Source organism: Delphinus delphis, chromosome 3, assembly GCF_949987515.2.
Source record: "Delphinus delphis chromosome 3, mDelDel1.2, whole genome shotgun sequence".
Taxonomy (NCBI): Eukaryota; Metazoa; Chordata; class Mammalia; order Artiodactyla; family Delphinidae; genus Delphinus; species Delphinus delphis.
In genome coordinates this window covers 95,294,414-95,312,311 of record NC_082685.1, presented here as the reverse complement: position 1 = coordinate 95,312,311, position 17,898 = coordinate 95,294,414, and the positions used below count along the sequence as shown (strand labels likewise).

The 17,898-nt window shown below is 41.4% G+C and overlaps 1 protein-coding gene across 10 annotated transcripts in view; it reads left to right on the top strand.

The window, feature by feature from the left end:
• CAST (calpastatin) overlaps positions 1 to 17,898 on the top strand; it is a 129,046-nt gene that overhangs the window by 39,042 nt on the left and 72,106 nt on the right. For 2 of the 10 annotated variants that reach the window (XM_060009131.1, XM_060009128.1), the window contains exon 1: positions 6,948 to 7,052. The exons of the other annotated variants lie outside the window; for them this stretch is intronic. The gene's annotated coding sequence lies outside the window, so the exon portion shown is untranslated. Of the gene's footprint in view, positions 1 to 6,947; positions 7,053 to 17,898 lie in introns of those variants that run through there. 10 annotated transcript variants of the gene reach the window in all.

Genomic DNA, 17,898 nt, shown 5'->3' with positions numbered 1-17,898 from the left:
AGACAAGGATGTCACAAAGAAAGAAAACTACAGGCCAGTATCACTGATGAACATAGATGCAAAAATCCTCAACAAAATACTAGCAAACAGGGCTTCCCTGGTGGCGCAGTGGTTGAGAGTCTGCCTGCCGATGCAGAGGACACGTGTTCGTGCCCCGGTCCGGGAAGATCCCACATGCCGTGGAGCGGCTGGGCCCGTGAGCCGTGGCTGCTGAGCCTGCGCGTCCAGAGCCTGTGCTCCGCAACGGGAGAGGCCACAACAGTGAGAGGCCCGCGTACCGCAAAAAAAAAAAAAAAAAAAAAAAAAGCAAACAGAATCCAACAGCACATTAAAAGGATCATACACCATGATCAAGTGGGGTTTATTCCAGGAATGCAAGATTTCTTCAATATACGCAAATCAATCGATGTGATAAACCATATTAACAAATTGAAGGAGAAAAACCATATGATCATCTCAATAGATGCAGAGAAAGCTTTTGACAAAATTCAGCACCCATTTATGATAAAAACCCTCCAGAAAGTAGGCATAGAGGGAACTTTCCTCAACATAATAAAGGCCATATATGACAAACCCACAGCCAACATCGTCCTCAATGGTGAAAAACTGAAAGAATTTCCACTAAGATCAGGAACAAGACAAGGTTGCCCACTCTCACCACTCTTATTCAACATAGTTTTGCAAGTTTTAGCCACAGCAATCAGAGAAGAAAAGGAAATAAAAGGAATCCAAATCAGAAAAGAAGAAGTAAAGCTGTCACTGTTTGCAGATGACATGATACTATACATAGAGAATCCTAAAGATGCTACCAGAAAACTAGTAGAGCTAATCAATGAATTTGGTAAAGTAGCAGGATACAAAATTAATGCACAGAAATCTCTGGCATTCCTATACACTAAAGATGAAAAATCTGAAAGTGAAATCAAGAAAACACTCCCATTTACTATTGCAACAAAATGTATGAAATATGTAAGACTAAACCTACCTAAGGAGACAAAAGACCTGTATGCAGAAAATTATAAGACACTGATGAAAGAAATTGAAGATGATACTAATAGATGGCGAGATATACCATGTTCTTGGATTGGAAGAATCAACATTGTGAAAATGACTCTACTACCCAAAGCAATTTACAGATTCAATGCAATCCCTATCAAACTACCACTGTCATTTTTCACAGAACTAGAACAAAAAATTTCACAATTTGTATGGAAACACACAAGACCCCGAATAGCCAAAGGAATTTTGAGAAAGAAAAACAGAGCTGGAGGAATCAGGCTCCCTGACTTCAGACTATACTACAAAGCTACAGTAATCAAGGCAGTATGGTACTGGCACAAAAACAGAAAGATAGATCAATGGAACAGGATAGAAAGCCCAGAGATATACCCACGCACATATGGTCACCTTATCTTTGATAAAGGAGGCAGGAATATACAGTGGAGAAAGGACAGCCTCTTCAATAAGTGGTGCGGGGAAAACTGGACAGGTACATGTAAAAGTATGAGATTAGATCACTCCCTAACACCATACACAAAAATAAGCTCAAAATGGATTAAAGACCTAAATGTAAGGCCAGACACTATCCAACTCTTAGAGGAAAACATAGGCAGAACACTCTATGACATAAATCACAGCAAGATCCTTTTTGACCCACCTCCTAGAGAAATGGAAATGAAAACAAAAATAAACAAATGGGACCTAATGAAACTTCAAAGCTTTTGCACAACAAAGGAAACCCTAACCAAGACCAAAAGACAACCCTCAGAATGGGAGAAAATATTTGCAAATGAAGCAACTGACAAAGGATTAATCTCCAAAATTTACAAGCAGCTCATGCAGCTCAATAACAAAAAAACAAACAACCCAATCCAAAAATGGGCAGAAGACCTAAATAGACATTTCTCCAAAGAAGATATGCAGATTGCCAACAAACACATGAAAGAATGCTCAACATCATTAATCATTAGAGAAATGCAAATCAAAACTACAATGAGATATCATCTCACACCAGTGAGAATGGCCATCATCAAAAAATCTAGAAACAATGTATGCTGGAGAGGGTGTGGAGAAAAGGGAACACTCTTGCACTGCTGGTGGGAATGTGAATTGGTACATCCACTATGGAGAACAGTATGGAGGTTCCTTAAAAAACTGCAAATAGAACTACCATATGACCCAGCAATCCCACTACTGGGCATATACCCTGAGAAAACCATAATTCAAAAAGAGTCATGTAGCAAAATGTTCATTGCAGCTCTATTTACAATAGCCACAAGATGGAAACAACCTAAGTGTCCATCATCGGATGAATGGATAAAGAAGAAGTGGCACATATATACAATGGAATATTACTCAGCCATAAAAAGAAACTAAATTGAGCTATTTGTAATGAGGTGGATGGACCTAGAGTCTGTCATACAGAGTGAAGTAAGTCAGAAAGAGAATGACAAATACCGTATGCTAACACATATATATGGAATTTAAGAAAAAAAATGTCATGAAGAACCTAGGGGTAAGACAGGAATAAGGACACAGACCTACTAGAGAATAGGCTTGAGGATATGGGGAGGGGGAAGGGTAAGCTGTGACAAAGCGAGAGAGTGGCATGGACATATATACACTACCAAACGTAAAATAGATAGCTTGGGGCTTCCCTGGTGGCGCAGTGGTTGAGAGTCCGCCTGCCGATGCAGGGGACACGGGTTCATGCCCCGGTCCGGGAAGATCCCACATGCCGCGGAGCGGCTGGGCCCGTGAGCCATGGCCGCTGAGCCTGCGCGTCCGGAGCCTGTGCTCCGCAACAGGAGAGGCCACAACAGTGAGAGGCCCGCATCCCGCAAAAAAAAACAAAAAACAAACATAAAATAGATAGCTAGTGGGAAGCAGCCACATAGCACAGGGAGATCAGCTCGGTGCTTTGTGACCACCTAGAGGGGTGGGATAGGGAGGGTGGGAGGGAGGGAGACGCAAGTGGGAAGAGATATGGGAACATATGTATATGTATAACTGATTCACTTTGTTATAAAGCAGAAACACCCCATTGTAAAGCAGTTATACTCCAATAAAGATGTAAAAACAAAAAAGAAAGAAAGAAAAGAAATTAGACTCTTATTAAATAAGAAAATAGTTGCGATCCACAGTCAGGCAACTGTGTTACTGGAAAAGTTCTCAGACAACTTCTATCGTAACCACCAACTTATTCAGGTAAGGAAAGCGAGGTTGAACTTGCATCAGGACTGTCTCTGCAGGAGAGCATAGCTATTAAGAAGAAGTACTGGTTTAAGCTGTCAGTTCCAATTGGAATTTACTCTGACTAGTTCAAGCTAAAAAGGAATTTCTTAAGGGATGGCGGGTAGCTCCTAGAGAGATCCAGAAGGCTCCAGCAGAAGGAATGTAGTTTCACAGCCAGGAACAATGCCCGGACACACCGTGGGAGCTTCTCCTTGCTGCCACTGCAGCTCAGCACCTATCACATTTAGGACTGGAGGCCAGAAACTCTGGCACTGCCAGTCTCAAATGCTGAAAGTCCTTATCATAACACAGGTCTACCGGTGGGTGGCGCCTCCACACAGGCTTATTTTCAATCTCACTGTTGTGAGGCACGGCTGATTGGCCAGTGCAATTCCCATGCCTCAGCTCTGCTGCGCGGAATCTGGGGTTGGGAACGCTCTGGTTCTCCTCTGGGAAGGTGCTTATTGATTAGGTGGGAAATGATCCGTGAGTAGTGAGGATTTTTCAAGTGTATTGTCAGCTGCCAGCTATCCACTACAGAAAGGAAAACAGGAGAATTACCTAATTGAACTGGAGGAAAATCACTGATTATAGGTTGTGTAGCAGCATTAGGCCTTTTAAACAGAAGAGGGTACAAACAGCTTTTCTCCCAGTTAGAGAGGAGAAAATCTGCACAGGGATAAGCACCCACCAGAGAAGTCCTTCTGTGGTTTTGGCCCTGGTTCTGCCATAACTAGCTGTGTTAACTGTGGCGGCACAGCCCTCCTCCCAGGCCTTTACTTTTCTCATCCATAATATGACTGAGGGCCTGAATAAACTCTGCATATTGTGGGAGGTATTCCATCGTTCAGTGTCAGGCTCACCCACAGAACCGCTGGACCACATGTGGTGTGTTTGATGACACTGTTCGCTAAGCAGGCAAGCGTTTCTATTTCAAAAGTTCTGCATGTATTTTAATGTGCTAGGAAAGTAAACTAGCACTTCAAACCGTGATCCCATGGATGGTTTTGCTTGAGACAAGGCTAGATTAATGGTTAAAAAGGTAAATCTATTTTTTAAAATATTAAGTACATGTAGCTGTGGCAGATTAAAAAATATTAAGTAGGTAGTACACAAATAACCAAGGTTTGGGAAACAAGATCAGAGCAGTAATTCTCATATTTTAATGTACATACTGAATCGGTGAGGTGTTTACTAAAATGAAGATTGTGACTCAGAAAGTCTGGGGCGAGGCTGAGATTCTTTCTGCTTTTCTAACAAGCTCCCAGTTGCTGCTGCTGCTGGTCTGGTGACCACACTTTGAGCAGCAAGGATGCTGAATTGTGCTGAATGTGGGTAATTTAGACCACCTGTACCTTAGATTACTTAAACATCGATTAGAAAATCTGGTTAAAATGCAGATCCTCACGTTCCAAGCCACAAGAATCTGATTCACCAGGAGGGGGTAGGTCCAGGATTTTCTCTATTTAATAAGTACCCTCCAGTTTTTCAGATGCGGGTGATGTGGAGGCCCCACTGGGGGAAAGGATGAGCCTCAGGGACTGGGATAGACACGGCACACCTGGCAGTGATCCATCCCTCTTCATCTCCAGGGAAGGGAGCCCCTTTCTACCTGTCCTGCAGGACAAGAATCTTTGGAAAATTTACTTCATAACCATATAATTACTAACCTGTACTCTTGAGGAGCTCAGACATACTCACCCTCATTGAGGGAGTTATGCTGCCTAACAGTGGGGCTCTGGGACCCAGGGCTCATCCCTCTTGGGGCGTGGCCCAAATAAGTCATCCTAGTTGTGTTTTGTCTCAGGAAAACCTAGACAAGCTGAGGTTTATTTGAGAAACAAAAAAGCAGAGAAAATACTGACAGTAAACAAAAAAGGAATTTTAAGCTGAATTTTCATCAAGAAGAATTATGAAAATCTACAAACAATAAATGCTGAAGAGGGTGTGTGGAGAAAAGGGAACCCTCTTGCTCTGTTGGTGGGAATGTAAATTGACACAGCCACTATGGAGAACAGTATGGAGGTTCCTTAAAAAACTAAAAATATAACTACTATATGACCCAGCAATCCCACTACTGGGCATATACCCTGAGAAAACCATAATTCAGAAAGAGTCATGTACCACAATGTTCACTACAGCACTGTTTACAATAGCCAGGATATGGAAGCAACCTAAGTGTCCATTAACAGATGAATGGATAAAGAAGATGTGGCACACATATGCAATGGAATATTACTCAGCCATAGAAAGAAACGAAATTGAGTTATTTGTCGTGAGCTGGATGGACCTAGAGTCTGTCATACAGAGTGAAGTAAGTCAGAAAGAGAAAAACAAATACCGTATGCTAACACATATATATGGAATCTAAAAAAAAATGGTTCTGAAGAACCTAGGGGCAGGACAGGAATAAAGACACAGACGTAGAGAATGGACTTGAGGACACGGGGAGGGGGAAGGGTAAGCTGGGACGAAATGAGAGAGTGGCATGGACATATATACACTACCAAATGTAAAATAGATAGCTAGTGGGAAGCAGCCGCATAGCACAGGAAGATCAGCTTGGTGCTTTGTGTTCACCTAGAGGGGTGGGATACGGAGGGTGGGAGGGAGACGCAAGAGGGAGGAGATATGGGTATATATGTATATGTATATCTGATTCACTTTGTTATACAGCAGAAACTAACACAACGTTGTCAAAGCAATTATACTCCAATAAAGATGTTAAAAAAAAAGAATTATGAGGACAGGGTCTTCTCAGGGAATTATAATAAAATATTAGAGTTGGAAGGGCTCTTACTTCGCCACCTTTATTTAGCAGAAGTAAAGGAACACTGATAATAGACAAGGTGGTTGTGAGGAACACCTAGCAGGAGAAGTCAGGGCGACCCCACGTGCTTTGACTGCCGGGAGCAGGCGGGTGCGCCGCTGTGCGCTGTGCCGCTGAGCTCTCCGCCTTCGGAATGCCGTCACCTCTGGCTTGGAGGCTGAAGGACTGGCTGCTGAGTTGTCACTAGCTATCGGCCTGAGGCCTCGGGTCCTCAGCCCCGCGCCACCGCAGCCTCCTCCACTCATACCCCAAGCTCACTGTCCAGAGCCTTCACTGTGATTGCTTTATGGCTTTGGGAAAAGTTGGCTTCCCATATTTCCTTTAAATTTTGGAACTCTTCTGTCTAACCCCATCACTTACATTTATTAGTTGGCATTCTTCTATAAGGGAGAGCATTTCCTTCTCCCCTATATACTTATTCATTCATTTATTTATTTATAGCAATATGAATTCATGAATTCTTATTCTGTGGCTTAAAATCCCTTCTTAGTTATTTTGAAATGTTTAGTCATAATGTACCACGTCCAGTAATTGAGTAGAATTCTAGTTCTGTTCAACTGCTCTTTAAAAAAAAAATCCGTTATACAATGTGAATTGTTAAGTTACTTTATAGCTTCAAAAGTAATATTTGGGGGCGTGTGTTTGCAAAGAGCCCACTTTGGGCCTTTGGCGACATCCTAGGAGTGGTAGACCTCTGCCATCGGCCGGTGGCCTGCATCACAGGCCGCGCTGTTTAGTCTGCCAGCCTCCGGGATGCCAGCCCCGCGATGAGTCGGCGGCGGCGGGCACCTCCCTCCTGGAACCGCGCTGGGGGCGGGCGAAGGGGGCGGGGAGCGGCCAGCGTCGCGTCCTGGGGCCGCCCCGCCGCCTCCCTCTCTGCGGGCTGGGCTGAGGCTCCAAACGGAAACTGAGAGGGCCGAGCCCAACCGGGAATGCAAACATCCCCCAAACCCCGCTGAAGTCTCTGGGCCCGGAAGCCGGACGCGGAGTGAGTACTGATTTCGTCTGCTTCCCAGGCGGGCAGCCCGCGCTGCCTTCGCGCCGGCCCTGCGCGTCCCAGGCTCGGACCCTGCCACGGCTCCCAGACTTGGACGTGCGCTCTTACCCGTCTATTGCCCTTGAGAATCCATTTCCTTCCAAACGGATTCTAAGTTCACTTGTGTTACTAGTCAACCCCTCCTCCCTGTCGGCGCCACTGTTGCTGGCTTCTGGGCTGGGAATGTGTCTGGTGATCGTACACGGTAGGGTTACAAAACCAGGAGTTTGTGTGATCCGGAGAAAATGCTGAAAGAAGGAAAGCAGGAGCTCTGTCGATTTGGTTTGGCACTTTTATCTCTAGGGTTAGACCCAATCTTCTCCCCGAGCCCTGCCCCCTCCACTGTGATGACCTCCGTTTTAGAGAATGCCGCCTCACTGTGTATAACCTCTCCGTTTACCTGATACATGCTGGGTGTGGTGTGGCAAATGTGACATGTTTTGGTTCTATTTCCTTGAACACAGCCTGAGACTGTGGTCGGATGACATCACTGAGGGGTACTTTGTACCTGTATTTCAAGAATGGAAATGTTTTCATGGAGATTTGACGATCTTTTATGTATTGTTAGGGTCCTAGCATTCCTCAGTTATAAACGGGTAAGAGGCAAGTTCTTTATACCCATTTTACAGCTGAGAAAACGAGTCAGAGTTTAAGAAGCTTCCTTAAAGGGCTGGACCTTAGGGCCTCTGACGAGCCCTCTAGGAACCCACCTATACCTACATCAGAGGAAGGGAAGTGCTTAATCAGCAGCTCTGGAAAGTTCCTGATATATGAGATGTTTCTAGAGAGAAAACCTCTGCATTGCAGCGAAGCTCAATAAGGAGTGGCATCTAGTTCAAAAGGGTAAAGTTTATTTTCTAATGAGTAATTTAAAGAGTGCCTCTTCCTGACATTTTGTTTGTGGGCACTGAATTTAACTTTTGCACACTGATTTTTCAGTATCTAAAGGATATTTGTCGCTGGGAATGCTGCCTGGCTTCTAGGAGACAGTATAAGATTAAAACAAAGTAGTGACGTTTAGCAAAATCATGCCGAACTAGCAAAGGCCGTATCTGCTGACTGATGGAGAAGGGCTAGGTGGCCAATAGCAATGACGATGGAGTGGGAATCCTGGTGCATGCAGCAAGGACCCTTGGTGACTATTACAAAAAAGTGAGCTTCACAGACTGCATGACAGTGTTTATGAAGCAGTGCATTCAAGTGTAAATGTTGGTTATGGTTCAGTTCACATGCTTTGAGAGAGGATTCCCACTGCAGAGAGGAGTTGATTATAGTACAGTATTAGTGGTAGGTTCAGTTTCTTGATGGTTCCATGAATTGGCTGAGTATAATTCTTCTCTCACAATGAAAATTTAAAAGGTATCATGTGAAATAGCAGTTTGAAAGAATGAAACAAACAAAATTAAGAAAACATGAGGAATTAATTTGAACTAACTTTTTAAAATCAGTCAGATATTTGTGTTCCTATTCATTGTTTATAATAACAATTATATCTTTAATGCATCACCAATTCTTAGGTAGGACTATTTACTTTTCCCAAAATATGAACCATCTAATTGTTTAGTCCTGTTTAAATAAAAAGCCCACAGCCTATGTTCTCCTGTATACATAGATGTCTTTGTATCTTTTCTTTCATTATACCTCAGAGTGCCCTCATTTTGAAGACTATAGGAATCTGGAATATGTGTTTTAGCATCAATGTGTCTGGCCTCATAAAGAGGAACATATTTTATCCTATAATTTTTGATACATTGAATTAATAATCTGCATACTGGGAAAGTACAATGGGTCTTCAAAAACAATTGTGTTTTATTTTTTTCTCTGTGAATAGCTTTTAACTTAAAAATGTCAGCTACCCAGTGTTTCTCAACAGAGTTCTAATGGCATTTGGGTTGATGATTCTTAGTTGGGCAGGGCTGTCTTGTTCCCACTGAATGCCAGAGCATGACAAAAACACTGTCTCTCACACGTCTTAAAATACCCTTTAGTTGGGTGCTACTTCCCCTTAAGAACAATTGGTACGCTATTTTTATGGTAAGCCATATAAATAATTACTCAGTCCCATTATTTCCAATTTTTAAGGCACTTTACAGTATCCCTTAAGACATGTTGACTTCTGAGCAACATGACTTCCGTATATTGACTTCCGTTGACTTCTGTATATTTGGACGTTGGAGATTTGGGTGGAGTCTATGTGTAATCCTATTGCTAGTAAAGTGTCACTCTTACCCTTGTGCCCTTCTGTCCACATTAGGCAATAATAATAAATTATTAGCGAGTGACTTTAATAGGTTTCAGAAAAAAGAACAGATCAGTACAATCTGTATTAGATCTGAGTATTAATAGTTATAGCTACATTTACTGATGATTACTGGGTTCTAGGCATATGCTGAACACTTTACATGATGTGATGATGATGCAGTGATGAAGTAGATACCCTTATTATGCCCATTTTTCAGATTAAGAGCCTGATCTCTTAACCATTGCACTGTATTGTTTCTCAGGACATGTTGAACAACTCTCCATAAAATACTTTCCAAAAAATGAGTTTTAGTGGGTGAAGTTAACACACACTAAAGTCTCGTTTGGTTACATAGTCTCATTTGGCTACCTTTGGTTACCTCTGATTACCTTTGTTCTTAGAATACCAGCTTTTCACTATACTGGGAGCCCTTTGAAGACAGAATCCACATCTTTGGACCCCCATTGCATCTACCACGGTGCCTTCCACATAGTAATTTCTCAATAAATATTTATTGAATTGAAAAAGAATATTGGTTTTATCTTAATATGAACAGAGCCTTAAGATACCACTGCACTAGTTTAGAAATTTTTCCTAGGTAGGCAGAAAAAGTAAAATAATATTCATTTTTGTTCTCTAGAATTTATAAGTAGAGTTTTTAGAACTTAACATCTGTTTGTCCTTTAGCTAAAGATTAAGGAGTAGATAATCAAATTATCAGTAATGAACTCTTTTCTTATTAACTTCTACAATGGCCAGACATGGTGCTAGGAATACAGAAGTGAAGTATGGTCCATATAACAAATATAAAGACACAGTGTAAAAAGTGCTAAAAATCATTGCTATCAAGGTGCTATGAAAGCACAGTGGAAGGTTGAGGGAAGGGGGCTGAGGTTAAGCTTGGCCCTGTTTTTCTGGGAATAAACATTAGGAATGTTAACATTATAAACATTAGGAATATGTAGTCCCTTAAAGCAGACCTGCAACCAGTCAGTTGGATGCAGGACTCTTCAGAGGTCTGAACACATCCAACTTCCCAGGCGTTGGCTCTCCTCCTTCAGTATTTTCTTAATCCCAGCTTTCCAGACTTGCCCTTAACTACCAGTACCATGGTCTCCCCCAGTACCATGGTCTCCCCCTGTATACTTTTCTGTGTGCTGTTATGTAGGACAGAGAGTTCTGATTCATTCTAGGGCTCTCTTATGAGATGTTCTTGACAACTGTCCCTTGTAGACAGACTGGATTTCCATCCGCTGTCAACTATACCTGAGGTTTCCATTTGTCCTGCACTCTACACAGTTGAACTGGAGACCCCACAGCTGACTGAGTCTGTGTTGTCCGTCTTCCAAGCCAGCTTTGAGGGTGACAAGTTTCCGCTGCTCATCTTCCTGTTTCTTTCTTCACCACCCAACCTAAGGTGCAGGGGAGGACAGACAAGCGCGTCAACAGAATAACCTGCCCCTGGATTCCAGACACTTAGCTCTAAGGACACATTGTCTCAATTTAGTTTCTTATTTCGCATTTGGCAGCTGCCTCGCCGTGGGTACATATCCTTAGCGAGACAAGGAGAACCTCAGATGCCTATCTACTCACCTATTATCTTTTTTACTGACTCCTTCCCCAGGAATAATTGGCATACATTAGTTACAAAGGTACTGCTTGGCCCGTTTTGTTGGTAGTGTTTATTTCTTTTCCCACAGATCCCTTTGCAACACTTAAAAAAAAAAAACAACTAACACTAGTTGTTTTAGTTTTATTTGGGAGGATTTCTTATACGTTGGAAAGAGGATTTGGGTCTGCTTTTACTGATTAACCAAGTTAACTTTGGTAAACAGTTTTTTGTTTTTTTTACATATTGCCAACACGCTTATAATTATCCTCAGTTTTCCAGGCCCCATGGTACATACTGATCCTAATGGCTAAGATATGGGTGAGTGGTGATGACGCTGTGGCTTGTCATCATCAGAGTCCTGGAATAGAAGGTGTTTCCCAGTGAGTCCTGCCGAGGGACTACTGAGGAATGAGGAAGCTGACTGTAATCAAAGCAAGGCTTCCTTAATTGCACAGAGCTGTGCTTTAACAGTTGGGGGTCTCTTTAGAAAAGAGAAGTTTCTTGGTTCTCAAATAGAAAATGCAGGCCAGTAGGATAATTCCAGACTAATCCATGGCCCTGGGGCTCTCCCGATCCTTGTCCTGGGGATGTACTGCACCCCCTTGGAATGCTCTAATTCAGTGTTTCATGATATGTAGTCTGGAGAGCATCTGCGTCAAATTCACCTGGGATACTTATTTAAAAATGGAGATTTCCCAAGCCCCATCTCAGACTTACCCAATCAGGATCACCGAGGAATCTATGCCTTAATAAGCTCTCGAGGTAAATCCTTACACCTGTTAAAATTTGATGAGCACTGCTCTAAGAAGTGAATTGAGCTAGCCAGAGCCTATCTGTGGGCAGTCGTCTTCCGACCTTAGCAATGCAGTGAAATCTTGGTGAGAGCTGTAGCTGTTCACAGGGGCTGAGACTTTTGAATCATACTGAGGGGCCCCCATGAACTGGCGTGATTGATGTTTATGGCCCTCTTTTGGAGCCCAAGAAAGGGCCTGGACCACTCCCATTTCACTCAAAGTTGCTATAAGAGATTGAGCCCGTTTAGTGTGCAGGCATACTCTTTGGACTCTATAATGGATTAAGGTCCCCTGCACAAGTGACCTCAGTATAAAGACCTAGATGAGACCTTGGCGCCTCCAGAGATGCCCAGAATAGAGGTGTTGCGGGAGAACACTGTTCCTACAGAGAAACCAGGGGCTTAGTCTCCTGCATATTGTTTCTTTATTAGCTGTACTAAGGGTGGCCAGACAAAGGAGCAAAGAATAAAATTATTTGTATGTTTTTCAGTTGTATAAGCCTTTTCTGTTTCCTCCTTATCATGAAAATAGGAAATTGTGTTTATATCCAACAGGGCAAATAAGATCCTCATCTAATGCCATTACCATGGCTTGTCATCATCAGAGTCCTGGAATATAAATATCCTCATGCTTTTAGACACGCATCTTTTCATAATATTTTATTTACAAAGATGTATCAGGTTCAGAGGCCTTGGTCTACAGCAGGGAATTGAAACTTGTTGCCAGAATTTTCATCTTCCAGAGTTCTCCACTTCTCTTTCATATTCACCATCTCTTGATTTATCTCTTTATTTAATTAATGTTTTAATGTTAAATTTTATACAGTATTGCTTTGTGTCTGGAACAGAAGGGGGCTCTTGAATCAGAATTCAGATTAATTTTATTAAGCCTGCACAATGTATTTAAAATGTTTGAAAGCCTTTAGATGAGGAACACATGTTCTATTTTGTCATGAGGCCTCCTACTCCCTCTTCATACTGGCCTGATACACTCATTCACATCCCCCAACGTATATTTTCATTTGAGTTTTAGACTCCTGATTTACAGAGATAGGCAAATATTATTTTTCTGAAAACTCAATAAATATTTTGAAAATCGCACTTTTTTTTTTTCTTAAATCCTTGCAACTGAGCTATATACTAGATGTGTGGATGTGTATAGCATTAAGAGTTTCTCTAGTGGTCCAGAATATCTGCCTATAAAATGACAGCACTGTTGGGCTTGGTGATGTCTACAGCGTTCTATATTTTTCTGTTGTAAGAAAAGTGTGCACTACAGGCATAATCGCAAGTATCAGGTGTCCTCAGGGTTTAGGGTCATGAGACTGGAGAAGACAGATATTCTTGGGGTATTGCAGGACTGTATTTTTAGGGAACATATAGGCTCTTTAGTAACCTGGGCTGGCAGTATCAGCACTAAAAATCTTTATTTCAAAACCAGCTGGAGGGCTTCCCTGGTGGAGCAGTGGTTGGGAGTCCGCCTGCCGATGCAGGGGACATGGGTTCTTGCCCCGGTCCGGGAAGATCCCGCATGCCGCGGAGCGGCTGGGCCCGTGAGCCATGGCCGCTGAGCCTGCGCGTCCGGAGCCTGTGCTCCGCAGCGGGAGAGGCCACAGCAGTGAAAGGCCCGCGTACCGCAAAAAAAAACACAAAAAGACAAACAAAAAAAACAGCTGGAAAGTACTTTTGAAAAGTAACTTTGTGAATCTGTCCTATTATCTAATGCATTCTAGTACCTTCCTTTTGACCAAATGAAAGCAGGAAGAGGCTGTTTGTCATCAGAAGGAAAGTGCCAGTGGATAACAATAGACCGTAGAAAAGAGTGGTCATTTCACCCACCCCCTATAAAGCCATCTTGTTTAAAACAACCTAAAGCAGTCATTCTCCATGTAAAGGAGTTTGAGAATCACTTGGGGGGGGGAGGGCTTACAGCTTTTTAAGCTGTAATCCTTGCTCCCTCTTCCTCCTGCCCTTTCCCTTTTGTAAGTTTCTAAGTGTCCATTGCTGCCCTCCCCTGATCCCCACACACTGGCTATGAGTGATTCTGGTCCTGGGCCCAAAACCACTGAGCTAAGGTGTTAATGCTCGGCCAGTCACATTGTGCAATAGCTTGGCATAACATTCGTTGCCTGGAATCATTATATACAATTTTAGTATAAAATAATTAAATATCTATGAATATTTAATTAAATATTAATTAAATGTGTATGAATATCCTGCATATTTTGCATATAGTTTCACTGATTAGAATTAGTGATCATTTTTTCCCCCAGCAATATTATAAAATTACATCATCTTCCATGTGATGGAATCTAATCTTGAGTTTTAAATCAATTAATTAGTTAATTATTAATTGTTTGGAATTTTAGCCACAAAGGATCCACATTGCTAAGAAACAATGTACCCCCTTGCTGAATATCTAGAGATTAACAAGGAAAGGCTAACTTCTTTTGGTTGTTGAGTTTGAGCCCTCCCTTGGTTTTGAGAATCTTTTTAATTATTGTGGTAATGGGTGCTGAATTATTCTCAATGTTCTTGTGATAGACCAGGATTCCTAGCCTAGCAAAAGAGAATTGTTTCCTTCTCCAGTCCTCTGACAATCATATTCTTGCACCTCTTCACATGTTTCCAAAGACTGAATGTGATGAACACTGATCTACATATTTGCAATTAAAATCTTGGCAAAATACCCCGATTGATTTCCAGTTGAACCAGTGATAAACCATATACCATATCTTTTCCGCTTGTGTATAACTTCTCCACCTTCTCCTACTGATCAATGAACTGAAGATTTGGTTACTATTCAAAATGGAAAGACAACCAATAGGAAACAAAAGACGTTCTAGCTAGTTCTGATAATCTGAAAATAATTCTGGAAAGCTGTAGGAGAGGGGTTAGGTCCAGCAGTATGTATGTAGTTTGGAGAAGCTCTCCAGGATCTAGATAAATGAAAATAGTGGAAAGAAGAAAAAGAAACCAACCATTTATTAATTTGTTAAACAACTACTATGCTAAGTGATTTACATAGGATTTCATGTAATCCTCTTAAGAGTTGCATATTTTGCAAATGAGTAAGTGGGTATTAGGACAATTTTTAAAATGAGAAGACTAAGGCCCAGAGAGATTAAATAACTTACCCTGGGTCACACAGATAGCAAGATTCTATTCGATTCTATTGCTCTTTTCAGTAGACCAGTCTTATAAAATCCTAGACTCAGTAGTTTATATCCAGGCAGTTTAAATAACCAAGAGAGGAATTTGTATCTAAATTCAAAAAGCACTATAAATTAATATTGTGCCCTCTATTATTATGCTCAATATCTTAATGCTGTTGAAATTCTCTCTGATGAATGAAATTTCCTGCTTCTGTGAAAGAGAGCATTGTACACTGATTGGAATTAGCAAATAAGAGTTTTGTTGACAGAGTTTCTTTAGATGTCTTAATAAGCAGTAGAGAAGGGATGAATTAGACACCTTTGAATACGGTGAAATTTTTAAACAGCAGGATTAAATTACATAGCAAAAAACTCCCTTATCGTGTAGGAATACAGTTGCTTAGACGGAAGGATAAGCTGCACTGTTCATATTTTTACATCAAGTTCAAATGAAGCCTATTTTAAAATCAGTTCTCCTATTGAATTTTTATTTTAGGTGAAAGTGGGATGAAATGTGGTAGAAGATATTATGATTATTTCCACTTTACAGATGAGGAAACAGGCGCAGAGCAGTTAGGGAATTTGCTCAAGGTCATATAGCTGGTAGCAGAGCTGGAATTCACACTCAAGTGGTCTGGCTCCACAGCCATTCTCCTAACTACGTAACATCACCTCTTTAACATTTGCAAAGATTAAGCTTGCTGTTAGTGTACATTTGTGAATTTGTTTTTCCTATGTGGTTTCCAGAACGACGTTTTATTGCACCCCACATTTTCATTTTGGTTATTCGGAAAACATCTTGGAGAAGGGAACTTTGTAATAATTCCTGTCATTTAAGCCTTCTTATTAAGAGCATGCTTCACTGAGAAGCCAGCTGCAAGAACAGTCACGTGACAGGCTCATCTCTCAGCCGCCACACAATGGCTGTATGCCAGTATTTCCTCGTACGTGCCCTCTCAGTTGCGTTGAGACACTTTGAGTCTGTCATCCCTGTAGAGACGGAGGCTGGCAGTTGGTCTTATAACACAACGACCCATAAAACTTCTCATTTCTCTCACACTCTGTTAGGTCTGTGCCTAAGGAATGAATTTGAAAGCACTGTGGAAACCAAGCTGAAAGGCTCTGAGGCAACTGTTCAGCAGAGCTCAGAAGTTTTTATTCTTATACAATAATCATATCATCAGTAACCATGTATGCTTTAGATGAGCTCATAATCTTTTAGGATAAACAAACCATGCATTTCAATCCAAAAAAAAATTCTTAATGTAAAATAGTGTTGCCCTTTGTCTTTAAGATAAACAACATGCGTGTGTAACTTCTCAAAGCAGTCAGTGGTCACCACAGAAGTGCTCCACCATTCTGAGACTGAGGAGAACTTTTGAGGTTGTTGATATTTGTAAAATAATACAGATCACTTTTGTTTCCTGACTTACCATGTGCCAGGCCTTATAAACACACCCTCATTAAATCCTCACTACCATCTTATGAGGTAGGTGTCATCTTTATACCCATTTAACAAATAAAAAACACAGGTTTGGAAAGGTTAAGCAGCTTGCTTGAAGTTGCACAGCTAGAATGAGACCCCAGGTCCATGGGACTCCAGAGGCTAAACTCCTGTGTTTCCCATTTGAACATCTATCATTGGGTACATTATTTAATAAGCTTTACATATTTATAGCATATCATATTAGAGTTGCAGAACAACAGAGTTCGCAAGCCTGACAGTTTACAGATGAGGAAACTGTGTTCTAGAGAGGTTAAGGCTTAAGTTCAAAGAGCTTGTCATGGGCTGTCTTCCTCATTGTTCATTATATCGCTTCTAATCTGCTGAAACTGCGTGACTCACAGGCTTAAGAAGATCCTAGATGCACAAACCTTTATTAGGGGAGGGGCCACAAGAGGAAAGTAGGCTGTCTTTTCTGGGTCTAACTTCTCTGCTTTGTCCTGGGCAGCCAAATTCAGACATAGCTGGAATTATTTCATGCATCAAGAAAAGCAACCAGAATCCCTAGAGGCATGGACGCAAGTTAAAGAATAAATAAAAGCTTGCATTTCTACTCTTTGATGACTAATCCAGGCTGTGTGGCTTGCTCTCTTCCTTGCTTACAAAATAATCATCCCGGGGCAGAGAGGGGGAAAGGGGGAAAAGTGGAGTTCACAAAGCAATGAAAATGAAACAGTTGTTTTATAGTACTGGAAGTTCAGCTTCATGCGTTTTGTGGATTTTTTCTAAGCACTTGGGGTGGTCCTGTGTTAGACCTCATAATCAGGCACTCACAAGGTGTGGCCAAATGTTCTAAGGTCTCTCTGGCTCTTGGATTGCCATCACAGATCAACTGTGGCTACTGTCCCAGTTGCCAGGCAACATATGGATGTTTATTTTGAGGTCTGCCCACAGGGTTGCATCAGAAACCAAAGCTGCCGTGTGCTCTCCACTTCCCAGAGCAAGTAGAGCTCAGGCATTCTATTTTTATCGTAATATATTATTAAGATAATATATCTTAATATATTTTAATTATATTTAATTAAGATAATTAAATATATTTTTAAATATATTTTAATATATTTAAATCTTTAATGTAATATATTTAAATATTTTTATATTTTAAGATAGTTCATGAATGTATAGCATACTCAGTTGAGATAGAATCATACTCTGTTCCCCCAGGCAGTGTTCAGTTTGCCTCATTTTGCCATGTTCTACTTCATCCAACCGGTTGTACTCTGGTCTGATTATCTCTGGTACTTTCCCACCTCTAAGTCTTGCTCAATCTGTTCTGCTCACCTGGAATGACTACCCCATCTCGGGCTCCAACTCCATGTTTTGTAAAACTAAAATCTTTTATTTTACTTTTTGAAAGTAAGGGAGTCAACTTGTTACAGCAAAAAGTTCGTGGGCATTATCGTCAATGTCTGTGTTCAGATCCACGCTCTACAACTTCTTAACTGTGAGATCTTAGATAAGTTACCTAACTTCTCTGAGCCTCAGTTTTCTC